Below are 12,053 nucleotides of genomic sequence, written 5' to 3' on the forward strand. Positions count from 1 at the left end.
ATCACAAATGATCTTTAGTGCAACCCAAAAAAAATTGTACTAAATTTACTTATCTTATTACTCCAAATATCAAATATGGTGGCTCATTTATAGGGCTAGCAGAATATCAAATCAGAGAATTAGGAGAGAAGAACTGTCCAAATTATTGTTTCTTAAATACGACGACATACCCCTTCAGCTACCAAAGGGTTCCAAATTGCCACATTCGGAAAATCTGTGCACCTTTTATGGGATCTTAATACACTCCTTTCATATCAACAATGCATTATGTTTATAATTTCTGTGGCAACAATCATCAATACTCTTAACAACATAGAAAAGCAAGGCAAAGGAGATAGCACCAAATTAAAGTAGTTTTGTTTGTACTAGGGTTACTACCATGCTACAATAGCTACATGTAACTTTATGTTATCCACTTTATGGCCTATAGGCTGTGGTACAACTCTAGAATATCGTCTTTTTCTTTTTCAATTTTTGCTTCATTTTCACCGAAAAGCAACTTTTATCAATTAATGCAATATATATATAGCTTAGAAAATGGGCAAAAGAAAAATTATCATAAAAATAAGAAAAAAATTCCACTCTTCCAGCCTAAGAGATGTTAAAATAATATTTTTTTCTCTTTTATTTATAAAATATACATTCTCCTCCTTTATAACTTTTAAAAAATCTCTTCTTTAATTCATTTTAAATTTATTGTATTAACTAATGTTAATTTTATCTATTTTTTAAAAAATAAATTATTTTTTACAAAAATATTCTTTTACAAAAATTTTCTTTTTTCTTATTAAATTTTGCTTACCAAAATATCTTTTAATAAGTTATTTTTTTGTTAATTAAATTATATTTTTATCAAAATATTTTTTTAAAAAATTTAATAATTAAATTATTATTTTTTAAGATACCCTTCAATAATTTTTTAATTATTAAATTGTGATTTTACCAAAAAATTCGTTAACAATTATTTTTATATTTTACTATTAATTTTTTGATATCAATATATATTATTTTAACATTAAATAAAAAAATCTTGCCACTATTAATATGTATAACAATTAATATATATTGATATCTGAAAATAATCTTATTAAGATTTTTTTATTTAATGTTAAAATAATATATATTGATATCAAAAAATTAGTAGTAAAATATAACTATAATTATTAATAAAATTTTGATAAAATTATAATTTAATAATTAAAAAATTATTGAAGGATATCTTAGAAAAAAATAATTTAATTATTAAATTTAAAAAATATTTTGGTAAAAATATAATTTAATTAATAAAAAAATAATTTATTAAAAGATATTTTGGTGAGTAAAATTTTTGGTAAAGAGTATTTTTGTAAAAAATAAATTATTTTTTCTTAAAAATAAATAAAGTTAACATTAGTTAACACAAAAATAAAATTTAAAATAGATTAAAGATAAAATTTTTTGAAGGTTATACAAAAAGAAAATGTATATTTTATAAATAAAGAGAAAGAAAGTGTTATTTTAACATCTCTAAAAAAAAGGGTAAAATTTTCTCAAAAAAAGAACTAGTAGGGTACATGCATATGTAGTTGGGAAAATATTGGTGATATGGCAAAACTATGACTATCAATATATTATTGGGAAAATGGTGGGTGTCAAAATTTCCTTTCTAGTTATATTACTTGGCATGGCCATCTTAATCACTTTATAAAATTTATGATTCTGTTTCATCTCATCTAATTTTTTAAAAAATATGAAAAAAAAAGACGAGAATGAATTCTTGACTTAACTAAGAGATATAAATATAATCCAATACAATTGGTACTTTATAAATATGTTCGGTTGTTGAGTGCCGGACAGTTCTGGTGGATATTTGAGGGAGGTGAGAACTCTTCAATCGTGGCCATGCTGGGTTCGGATCTGTCGAGTAGCCGAGCTCTTGCTGCGGGAGAAAAGAGGGGGTGCCACCTGCAAAGACACTCCGACGCCCTAGTCAGTCAGTATACAGGTGGAGAAATGGTTAGGTGAAAAAGTGTGTCGTACCTTGGGGGAAGGGCAGGTCCTTCCCCATTTATACCGTGTCAGAGGTGGGCCCTTCAAGGACAGGCCCACCTTTCTCGAAGCTTCCTCACAGCTGCAGTGGAGAGCTGTCAGGGACGCGTGTCCGGGTCGTGTAGTGAACCGTATGTGCCCGACCGTTCGGGTCGGGTCATCCTTGGGTCGGGTTGACCCGCAAATGGCCTGGGCCAGGCCGTAACAATGCTCCCACGCGCCAATGGTAGTCGTGGGAGCTATCAATGGCGTGTTAATTCACGTTTCGTTCATCCTCGTCAGGTCGGCCGCTCGTGGGAGGGACGTGCCCCCTATGCGCGCGTCTCTTGGTTGCCCAAACAACCGTTTCGTCGCCTCGTTTTTCGCGCTGGGCATTGAATGCTCATAATGGGGTGAAAAACCCTGTTTGCAAAGACTATTTTGCCCCCAGGTTTTTCGCGCTTTCTGGGAGGCAGTTTTAAACAGTCAGTTTCATTTCTTTACCTTTTACACTTCTGCATACTCCCGTTTCTTCTATTTTCCTGCTCTCTTCTTCAAAAAGTTTCAAAGCGTTGTTGCAGTGCCCTCGTGCATTCTCTCTTCATCCTTTTTAGCTCTTACAACCAATTCAGGTAGTTCTTGAATCCTTCTCTTTTCTGCTTCGTTCTTACATGCTTGTTGTTTGTACTTGCTTATCATTTTTGCTGTCCTGCTTGGTTTTTGTTGTGATGTGGCCTTTCGATGCTGGTTAGATGTGTTAGGGGAGGGGTACCATTCCAGGATAGGTTTTGTTTGGGGCTTTTACATTTTTAACTGTGTTTAGTCTTAGTTGGGGAGTAGTGGGGGTAGTATCTGTATTCGCCCCGAGCACCCAACCTCTTAGACTGACTGGATGGTCCCCCCATGTAGGTATGGCTCGCACGACCTCCCGGGCTTCCCCTTCTCCCGCGGCGTACGATCCCTACGCCTGGGTCGTTTCCGACGTAAAGAACTCTCCTAACCAAATGGGCGAGGAGGAGCTCACCAAGTTCCGTCAAGCCGAGTACTTGTGCGGAGGGACCGATGAGGAAGCCACTTATGACGTCTTCGTCCCGGCTCCTCATGAGCGCTTGTACGAGCTCAATTTCAACGCTCCCCGAGTTGCTGATTGAATTTGGTTCTATAAATCCATGTTTACTCAAGTTGGGGTTCGTATTCCGTTTTCCGCCTTCCAAATGGCGCTTCTAGGTCGGGTTTCCGTGGCGCCGTCGCAGTTGCATCCAAACAGCTGGGCTTCAATCCGCTGTTTCGGGATGGTTTGTGAATACCTTGAGCTGCCGGTGTCTGTAGATGTTTTTCTTTTCTTTTTCAATCTTACAAACCCTTCGAAGGAGGGGAAACATAAGATGGGGTTCATGTCCTTCCGGTCAGCCCAAGGTCGGAGGATTTTTGGTTTATTTGAGGACTCCTATCACGGTTTTAAGGATAAATACTTCAAGGTCCGCCCTGTTAAAGGTCGTCATCCCTTTTGGTTGTCGTTGGAGGGGGCACGCCTTATCCCGACTTATTGGAGCTTCGGGGCAGGGTCCAATGCCTTTGTTAAAGTATCCTATAAGGGCATGTCTGCGGTGGACAGGAGGATTACCGATGTGTTGCTGGCAGTCTTTGGGAGGAATCACGTGAATCCTCACCTCCTCATGGGTGACCGGGAGGCCGGTCGTAACTATATTTGTGAGAAGTCTTTGCTTGTTTGTCTTTTAGCTTCTTCCTTTTCCTAATAACTCATTGTGACTAACCGACTTCTTTTTCTTTTTACAGTGGGAATGTCTGCCGAGATAACGGGTCTCCCTAACTTGTTCCAAACCTTCCTGTGTGCAAGTGACGACGAGGGAGGTAATGAGAAATCTGCTGCTGAGAAATCTGCTGCTCCCCCAGAGGACAAGGCCGCTTCGGAGCAAGGGGCTGTGGTCGGCGAGACCGGCACCCCGGCTCAGGGTGCCTCGGTTGAAGGTGACAAGGTGGTTCACGCTTCTCCCTTTCGCGAGGTGGTCGGCACTGGGGGTTCGACGTCTAACCCTGATGCCGATGACGAGGTTGAGGAGGTTCCTAGCCTCAAAAGGAAGAGGAAGACGTCCTCCAGTTCCGAGGGGGTTCTTACCGTTATGGAGAGGAATTTCGACGCCGGGAACTTTATAGATTCTCAGCTGATTCCTGGTACCGAGGAGCATTTTCATGAGTCATCCCTTGCTGGGCAAGTGAGGTGGATGTATCGCACCCTCTTGCGCGGCGCAGTGATAGCTTGGAAAGCCGAGTTCGAACTGTCCGGGATAGAGTCCCTTCGTAGAAGGTTGGAATCTGCTGGGAAGGCTAATAATGAGCTTAAAAGTGAAGTTGAAACTCTCCGGGAGCAGCTGACCCAATCTAATGAGAAGCTTGACGCCGCCAAGAAGAAAGCTACTGATGCCGAGAAGAAGGCCACCACCGCTGAGAAGAAGTTGGAAGAGTCAGACGCCACGGTTTCACGTCTTGTCGAGCGCGAAATGACTTTAGAGAGTCAGGTCGGCGCGGCACAGAAACGGGTGGCCGAGATGGAGAAGGAGAAGCAAGCTGCGGAGGCTGAACTGGCAGCGTTAAAAACAAAGTATAAAGACGTCGTCAAGCAGGGGAAGGGGGCGATCCTGGCGACCGAGGAGGCCCTTAAAGCTCAGGTCAAAATTGTTGCTCCTGATTTCGATACGTCGGCGATTGGCGTCTTCAAGGTGATCAAAGATGGCAAAATTGTTGACGTTCCTAGGAAATGAATCCTCTTCTTCTGTGTAAAACTTTTGGTTTAGCCGTTTCGTTTTGGCTTTTGTGAACAATTGACTTTTTGGGTCGTTTGCCCACTTTACCGTAGTTAATACTTTCTTATTTGCTTGGTTGTGTTATCGTTTTTATTAACCGTTATTGGTTTGTAGTCTCCGTTCGTTCTGACGCATTGACGATATTCCGGCTGAGCTGGGTTGTGGCTTTTTAGTGTAGCCGTTTGCTATTGCGGTAGTTGACGGGCTCCCGGGGTGATCAGTCCCGGGGCCGCGCCTCATTGTCGGGTTGCGATGAATTCGCCTGCGTAGTGGGTTGTCCAGAAAAGGCGAACAAAACAAAAGAGAGAAAATTTGCACGAGTATATCTTATTCGGTAATTGCATAAAAGGCCCATAGGACATAACGAAAAGTACAAATCCGCGAATTAACTACTTAGCTCGATTGGTCGGTATGTCGCCTCATGCACTAGGAGTAGAATCTTCTCAAATTGTTCGCGTTCCATGTTCTTGGGACTTCCTTGCCATTGAGTCTTTCTAACTTGAAAGCACCTTTGCCCATCACTTTTTTTATTCTGTAGGGGCCTTCCCAGTTTGCCGCCAGCTTGCCTACTCTAGGGGTCGGTAAGCCGATGTCGTTGCGCCTTAGGACGAGATCGTTCGGTTCAAACTCCCTTTTGAGCACTTTGGTGTTGTAGCGCATGGCCATTCTTTGTTTCAGCGCTGTTTCCGTCAAATGGGCCATTTCTCTGGCTTCATCTATTAGGTCCTTCTCCACGGCTTCCTCCACTCCTTTCAAAAGTAGCCGGGGGCTCGGTTCCCCGATCTCCACGGGTATTACCGCATCTAACCCGTATGTCAGTCGGAAAGGAGTCTCCTTAGTGGAGGATTGTTCGGATGTTCGGTAAGACCAGAGGACCGAGGCTAGCTCGTCGGCCCAAGCACCTTTTTTATTATCCAATCGCTTCTTGAGCCCTAACAGAATATTCTTGTTCGCGGACTGATGATTGGATTTTTGACGGTTTAGAATTCACAAATGAATTCTCGTTGCAAGTATAGTTTCTAAACCAATCACTAATCCTTTCATACAAAAAGTTGTTTGTCACTAAAACAAACCCCTAAATTTATAAACCGAAGTATTGAAACCTCGGGTCGTTCTCCCTAGGAATTACAATAAAGTGTCTTGTTATTGGTTGTGAGTTATTTTGGGGTTTTTGATAAGAAGCATGAAAGATAAATGGCAATGAAAATAAACTAACAACTATAAAAGGCTCTTGCCAAAGTATGAAAATTAGAAGTCCTATCCTAGTTATCCTTCTCAATTGTGATGAGAATTGTTCATTGCTACCACTTAGTTAACCCTTACTAAATAAAGGAAAGTCAAGTGGATGAATTGACTTGAGCCACAAGTCCTAGCCAACTCCCAAGGAAAGATTAGCTTTAGTGCACTCCAAACCAATTAGCAATCTCTCCAATTATCAATCAACAAAGGAATTAGATAACTCAAGTGTCACTAATTACTCTACCTAGGCCAAGAGGAACAAAATCTATACTATATCTAGAAGAGGCATTTCAACAAACACATAAAAGGCAATAAAAGTAAACAACATAAATTGCAAGAATTAAAGAGAGATCTAACTACAAAGGCAAGAGATCAACAATAGAAAGGCAAGGAAGAACAATTATTATGAATTACCTCTTATTGAATTGAAAGAAAATGGAAGGAACAATAGTAGATCTACAATAAAGTATAAGAACAATATAAAGAAAATTACAACAAAGGAGTAGAAGAATGATGAATGTAACAACAAAGAATTGAGAAGTAGAAGTAGAAGAGAACATGAATTAAAACCTAGATCTAAGAACTAAACCTAATCCTAATCCTAATTCTAGAGAGAAGTGAGAGCTTCTCTCTTTAGAAACTAACTTCTAACTACTAAACTAAGCTAATGATTAAAAGTTTGTAAAAGTATGTGAAGTATGTTCATTCCCCCTTCAATCCTTGGCTTAAATAGCATCAGAAATGAGTTGGATTGGGCCCACAAGGCTTTAGAATTCGCTGGCCACGTTTTGCTTTAAGTGAACCAGGTGGCAGCAACGGCGCGTGCGCGTACTATGCGCGTGCGCGCCACCATACGTGTAGTAACTATGGTAAATCTTATATCGTTTCGAAGCCCCGGATGTTAGCTTTCTAACCCAACTAGAACCGCATCATTTGGACCTCTGTAGCTCAAGTTATGGTCATTTAAGTGCGAAGAGGTCGACTTGACAGCTTTCCGGTTCTTTCATTTCTTCATGAGTTCTCCAACTTTTCATGCTTCTTTCTTCATTCCCTTGATTAATCTTTGCCTCCTAAACCTTAAATCACTTAACAAATATATCAAGGCATCTAATGGAATCAAGAAGAATTAGATTTAGCTATTTTGAGACCTAAAAAGCATGTTTTCACTCTTAAGCACAATTAAAGGAGAAGTTATAAAACCATGCTATTTCAATGGATAAATGTGGGTAAAAGGTTATAAAATCCCCTAAAATCAATACAAGATAAACCCTACAAATGGGGTTTATCAACCTCCCCACGCTTAAACCAAGCATGTCCTCATGCTAAAACCAAGAGAAAGCAAAGGGATCAACATTTATTCAATGAAAACTAACTAAATGCAATTTACCTATATGCAACTATCTACATGAATGCAATTGCTTGGTCAAAATAAATCATTTCCCAAGAAGCATATATGCACAAGGGCTAAGGACTAGCAAGTCTAATCCACAATTGAATCGAGTTATTAAATTTTACAAACTTGCATGAAGAGATGATTGTAGGTGGAAACATGTAATTGAACATCAAACCCTCACCGGATGTGTTTGCACTCTATTCGCTCAAGTGTTTATGGTTGATTCTCTCAATTCTCTCCTAATCATGCTTTCCAAGATTTGTTTTTCTTCTAACAATCAACATATATTTCATGCATGCATACAAGTATCATGAGGTCTTTTCTTTGGTTGTAATGGGGCTAGGGTCAAGGTAGGATGCATATTTGGTCAAGTGAGCTTGAAGTTTGAATCTTTAGTAAGCTTAAACTTTCCACTTAACCTATATAATAACCTATACAATTAAGTTCTACTCTAACTACCCATTTTTCTCACTTTTTCACATACTCATGCATCCTTTTCATTTCACAACACTTATGCATTGATTTTATTGAGCTTCACTTTAGGGCATTTTGTCCCCTTCTTATTATTTTTCTTCTTTTTCTTTCTTTTTTTTTTCTATTTTTTTTCTTTTCCATGTTATTTTTTTTCTTTTTTTTTCTTTTCTTTTTCTCATTTTTTTTATATACAAGAGCATCAATGCATAAGGTCTATACATTTAATCAATACATGAGTACGTACCCAATTCCCAATATTTCCAATAATAATACAAAACTACCCTTTTATTCACCCAATGTCCCAAGGTTCCCACACTTGAATGATACACACACACACTAGCCTAAGCCAATCAAAGATCCAAATTAAGAACATTTATTGTTTTTCACTTTAAGGCTTGTAATGTGCTAAATTAAGAACAAAGTGGGTTAAGCGTAGGCTCAAATTGGCTAACAATGGAATATAAAGGGTAAGGCTATTTGGGTAAGTGAGTTAATTGAAATGATGGCCTCAATCATATAAATGCATGAATACACAAAATAATGGACATAAAGAATCAAACAAATCAAAGATTACAATCATAAGAAGAGAATAATGCACACAAGAAGGAAAAATAAGTGGTTATAAGATGTAACCACACCAATAGGCTCAAGACTCACTTGCTCGTATTCTTAGCTCAAAAACATAATCCACAAGATATATAATTCAAGCAAGTTATATGAAAAGTTTTCACTCAAATCAATTGAGGTGCCCCATAGATAGAAATCTCGAAAAAATTTTCATTATTTTGACTAAGTTTATTGTGTATATATATGAAAAAATAAGAAAATGCAACAAAAATCCTAAAATCCTAGAATGAAATGCAAAAGTGTTGGGATTAGAAACTTGTCACCCAAAATCGCCGACCGGTCGGACGACCTCCCCATATTTAAAAGTTTGCACCGTCCTCGGTGCACTTAAAGATGAGCAAGGGGGTACGGCGACTCTCCGGATTGCTGCGTGTTCTTTCTTCCGCTTCCATGTTTGCTTGTGGTGCATTGTTCATGAAAAAAAAAACAAAAATATAACACCATAAGATGAGAAAATATAAAAGCAAGGAAGCATACATTGTTGGAATGAGGTAATTCACTAGAATGAGGTGAGTGAATTAGTGTGACATTGATGGCAAATAAGTGTGTGAATTCTAAATCAGGCGCCTTTTAGAACACACATTAGCACAAAAGTCATGTCACAAAAGAAGCATGTACATCACTTATCCTAGTGTGCTTGGGATGCGTTAGGTAAACTTGTAGGGTAAAACAAGCATTAAAGAAGCATGAAAGCATTCAAGTCAAACATATGGATGGATATAATCATGAAATACATTGCATTAAGGTAAATGCTCAACATCATCCATCAAGAGATTGCCTAATCAAAGAATACGGTTTAAATCACATGGTGGCCAAATCATGCAATTCAAAAGAATTACAAGCTCGAAGACAATTCTCATCACTTGGTATTTTTTTTCAAAAGGTAAGCATGAAAAACTCAAACCAAGAAGCAAAATATAACCTCAACAATAGAGTCCAACAAAGAATATTTAAAACAATTATGCTAAGATAGCATTCAATTAGTAATAAGCAGCAATGTATAGTAAGCAAAATCCATAATCCAACACTTATAATGGAAAGAGAGAAAAATGAAATAAAAACTAAACTAAAACTAACTAACTAACTACCCAAATAACTAATTAACTAACTGAAATAAATGGTTATCAATGGTGTTTGGAAGTGTTGGATGAGGTGTAGAAGAAGGGAAGAAGAAAGGGGAAGGAAAGAAATGGAAAGGGGAGAAGAAAAGAGAAGTGTTGAGAAAAGGGGATCCACGCGTACGCGCACATGGCGCGCGCGCGTCGATGGCTTATTTCGAGAGTGGCGCGTACGCGTCATGTGCGCGTACGCGCAAGTGGTGTTTGTGCCTTAGGCCTAATTTCGGCACAGTGCAGGCCTAACTCTCGGGTCAAGGTATGGAAGGTGGAACTTCTCAATCCACGCGTACGCACGCATGGCGCGCGCGCGTGGATGGTCAAAAACGCTTGATGCACGCGTACGCAGGCAGTGCGCGTACGCGTGGATGGTGCTCTGTTTTTCAAAAAATTTTGCTATGTTTTTGCACCAATCCAAGCATTCCAAACCTCCAAACAGCTACCAAAATACCATAAAACCTTATTTAACATACTAAACTACCAATTAAACTCATTAAAACAATCAAAACAAGAATTTAAACTAATTCTACCAATATGTACAAAAAGGTAAAATGAAACGAAGTTACCATGGTGGGGTGTCTCCCACCTAGCACTTTTGTTTATTGTCCTTAAGTTGGACTTATGGGGAGCTCCTCTCAAGGTGGCTTGTGCTTGTATTCATCTTGGAACTTCCACCAATGCTTGGACTTCCAATAAGCTCCATTATTCAAGATTAATATCTCCAAGCTTTGATGGAGTTCTTCACAAACCATGGGCTCCCAATGTTGATCCTCATGTGTTCCCGGATCCCATATTTTGTCTTCACACCCATCTCCAAGTTGATTATCATTAATCCATGTGGGTGGTGAGCAAGGTGAATTCTCAACAAAGTGACCAAACATCCTTCTAGACCCATGTACTTTAGTTATACACCAACATTTGCTATCAAGCTTTGGACATGTGACCATAATAAACCTAGAATGATGCTTCCAACCACTAACCATCTCCTTTTTACTCTTAAAGCCACTAATTTTTTTAAGTTGACCATCCGTCTCAAGCAAACCATATTCAAGGGGAATAACAAAGCTTAAGTATAAGGAATTTACCCACTTGAATGAGAGAATGGATGGTGGTGGCTTGGGAAGAGGTATCTCCACTGTGCTTGCAAGCTCTACTCCCTTGTTTGCTTCCTTGTCAATCTCCACCTCTTCATAAACTTCTTCATTCTCAATCCTTTGTTCATCAACTTCATCTAACTCTTCTCCATCACTCAAGTCATAAATGGGAGGTTAAGAGAAATCTACTTCCACATCATTTTCAAATTCATTGGGAGAAGGTTCTTCAAATTCAAAGGATTCTTCACCAAGAATATTGGATGCATGATCTTCATCACCAAGGGAACTCAATTCTTGCTTGATTCTCTCCAAGTCTTCATATGGGATATGCCTTAGAGGTTGTGCACATTCCTCCTCAACATCAACTTCAATCTTCTTGGAGGAGTTTTCTATAACTCTAGGTTCCCATGGAGGTTCCGCATCTCCTAGGTCTTCAACCATTTCTTCCTTTTCTTCAATAATCATAGGCTCCTCCAATTGTTCTAACACAAAGTAGCATTTCTCCTTTTCCTCCGGAGTTTCCAATCTCTCTTTCATGCTATGTTCCTCTTTAGATTCTCCACATGTAGCCATGGGAGTTCTTTGAGTGTCCAAAAGTTGGGATGCTAGCCGGTTTACCACCTCATCCAAGGCGGTCATGAATTGTTGCACATCCCTTATCATCTCCTCTTGTCCTTGAAGAAGAACACCGAGGGTTTCATCCATTAGAGGTTGGGGTGGATGGGAGGGTTCATCATATTGGAGAAAGGGTTCATTATAGGAAGGTGGTTCTTCTTGGTAAGGTGGTGATGTGTATTGAGGTGGTTCTTGGGAGTAGTAATCTTGGAATTGTGGTTCCATGTATGGCTCATATGGTTCAAAAGGAGGTTGATATGGTGGGTAAGGATCATGGTCATATGGAGGTGTTTGTTGAAAATAGGCTTGTGAGTGTGGTTGAGGGTCATGTTGAGGATATGACTCATAGGCATATGGTGGTGGTTCTTGAAAATCACAAGGAGATTCACCATAGCCATTGGATTGATATGCATCAAAAAATGGCTCTTCTTCATAGTGCATTGGTGGAGGTTGTTGCCATGAGGATTGATCATATGCATGTGGCTCCTCCCACCTTTGGTTATCCCATTCTTGATACACATCTTCATTATAGTCCTCATTTCCTACAACATGTTGATAACCAAACTCATAGCCAAGGTGAGAATTCATGATAGCAAGAGGAAATAAGAAACAAAAACTAATAAGAAATAATGAAACAAAATACTAAGACTAGCAAAAACTAACAAGC

This window comes from Arachis stenosperma, chromosome 8 (genome assembly GCF_014773155.1).
Source record: "Arachis stenosperma cultivar V10309 chromosome 8, arast.V10309.gnm1.PFL2, whole genome shotgun sequence".
Lineage (NCBI taxonomy): Eukaryota > Viridiplantae > Streptophyta > Magnoliopsida > Fabales > Fabaceae > Arachis > Arachis stenosperma.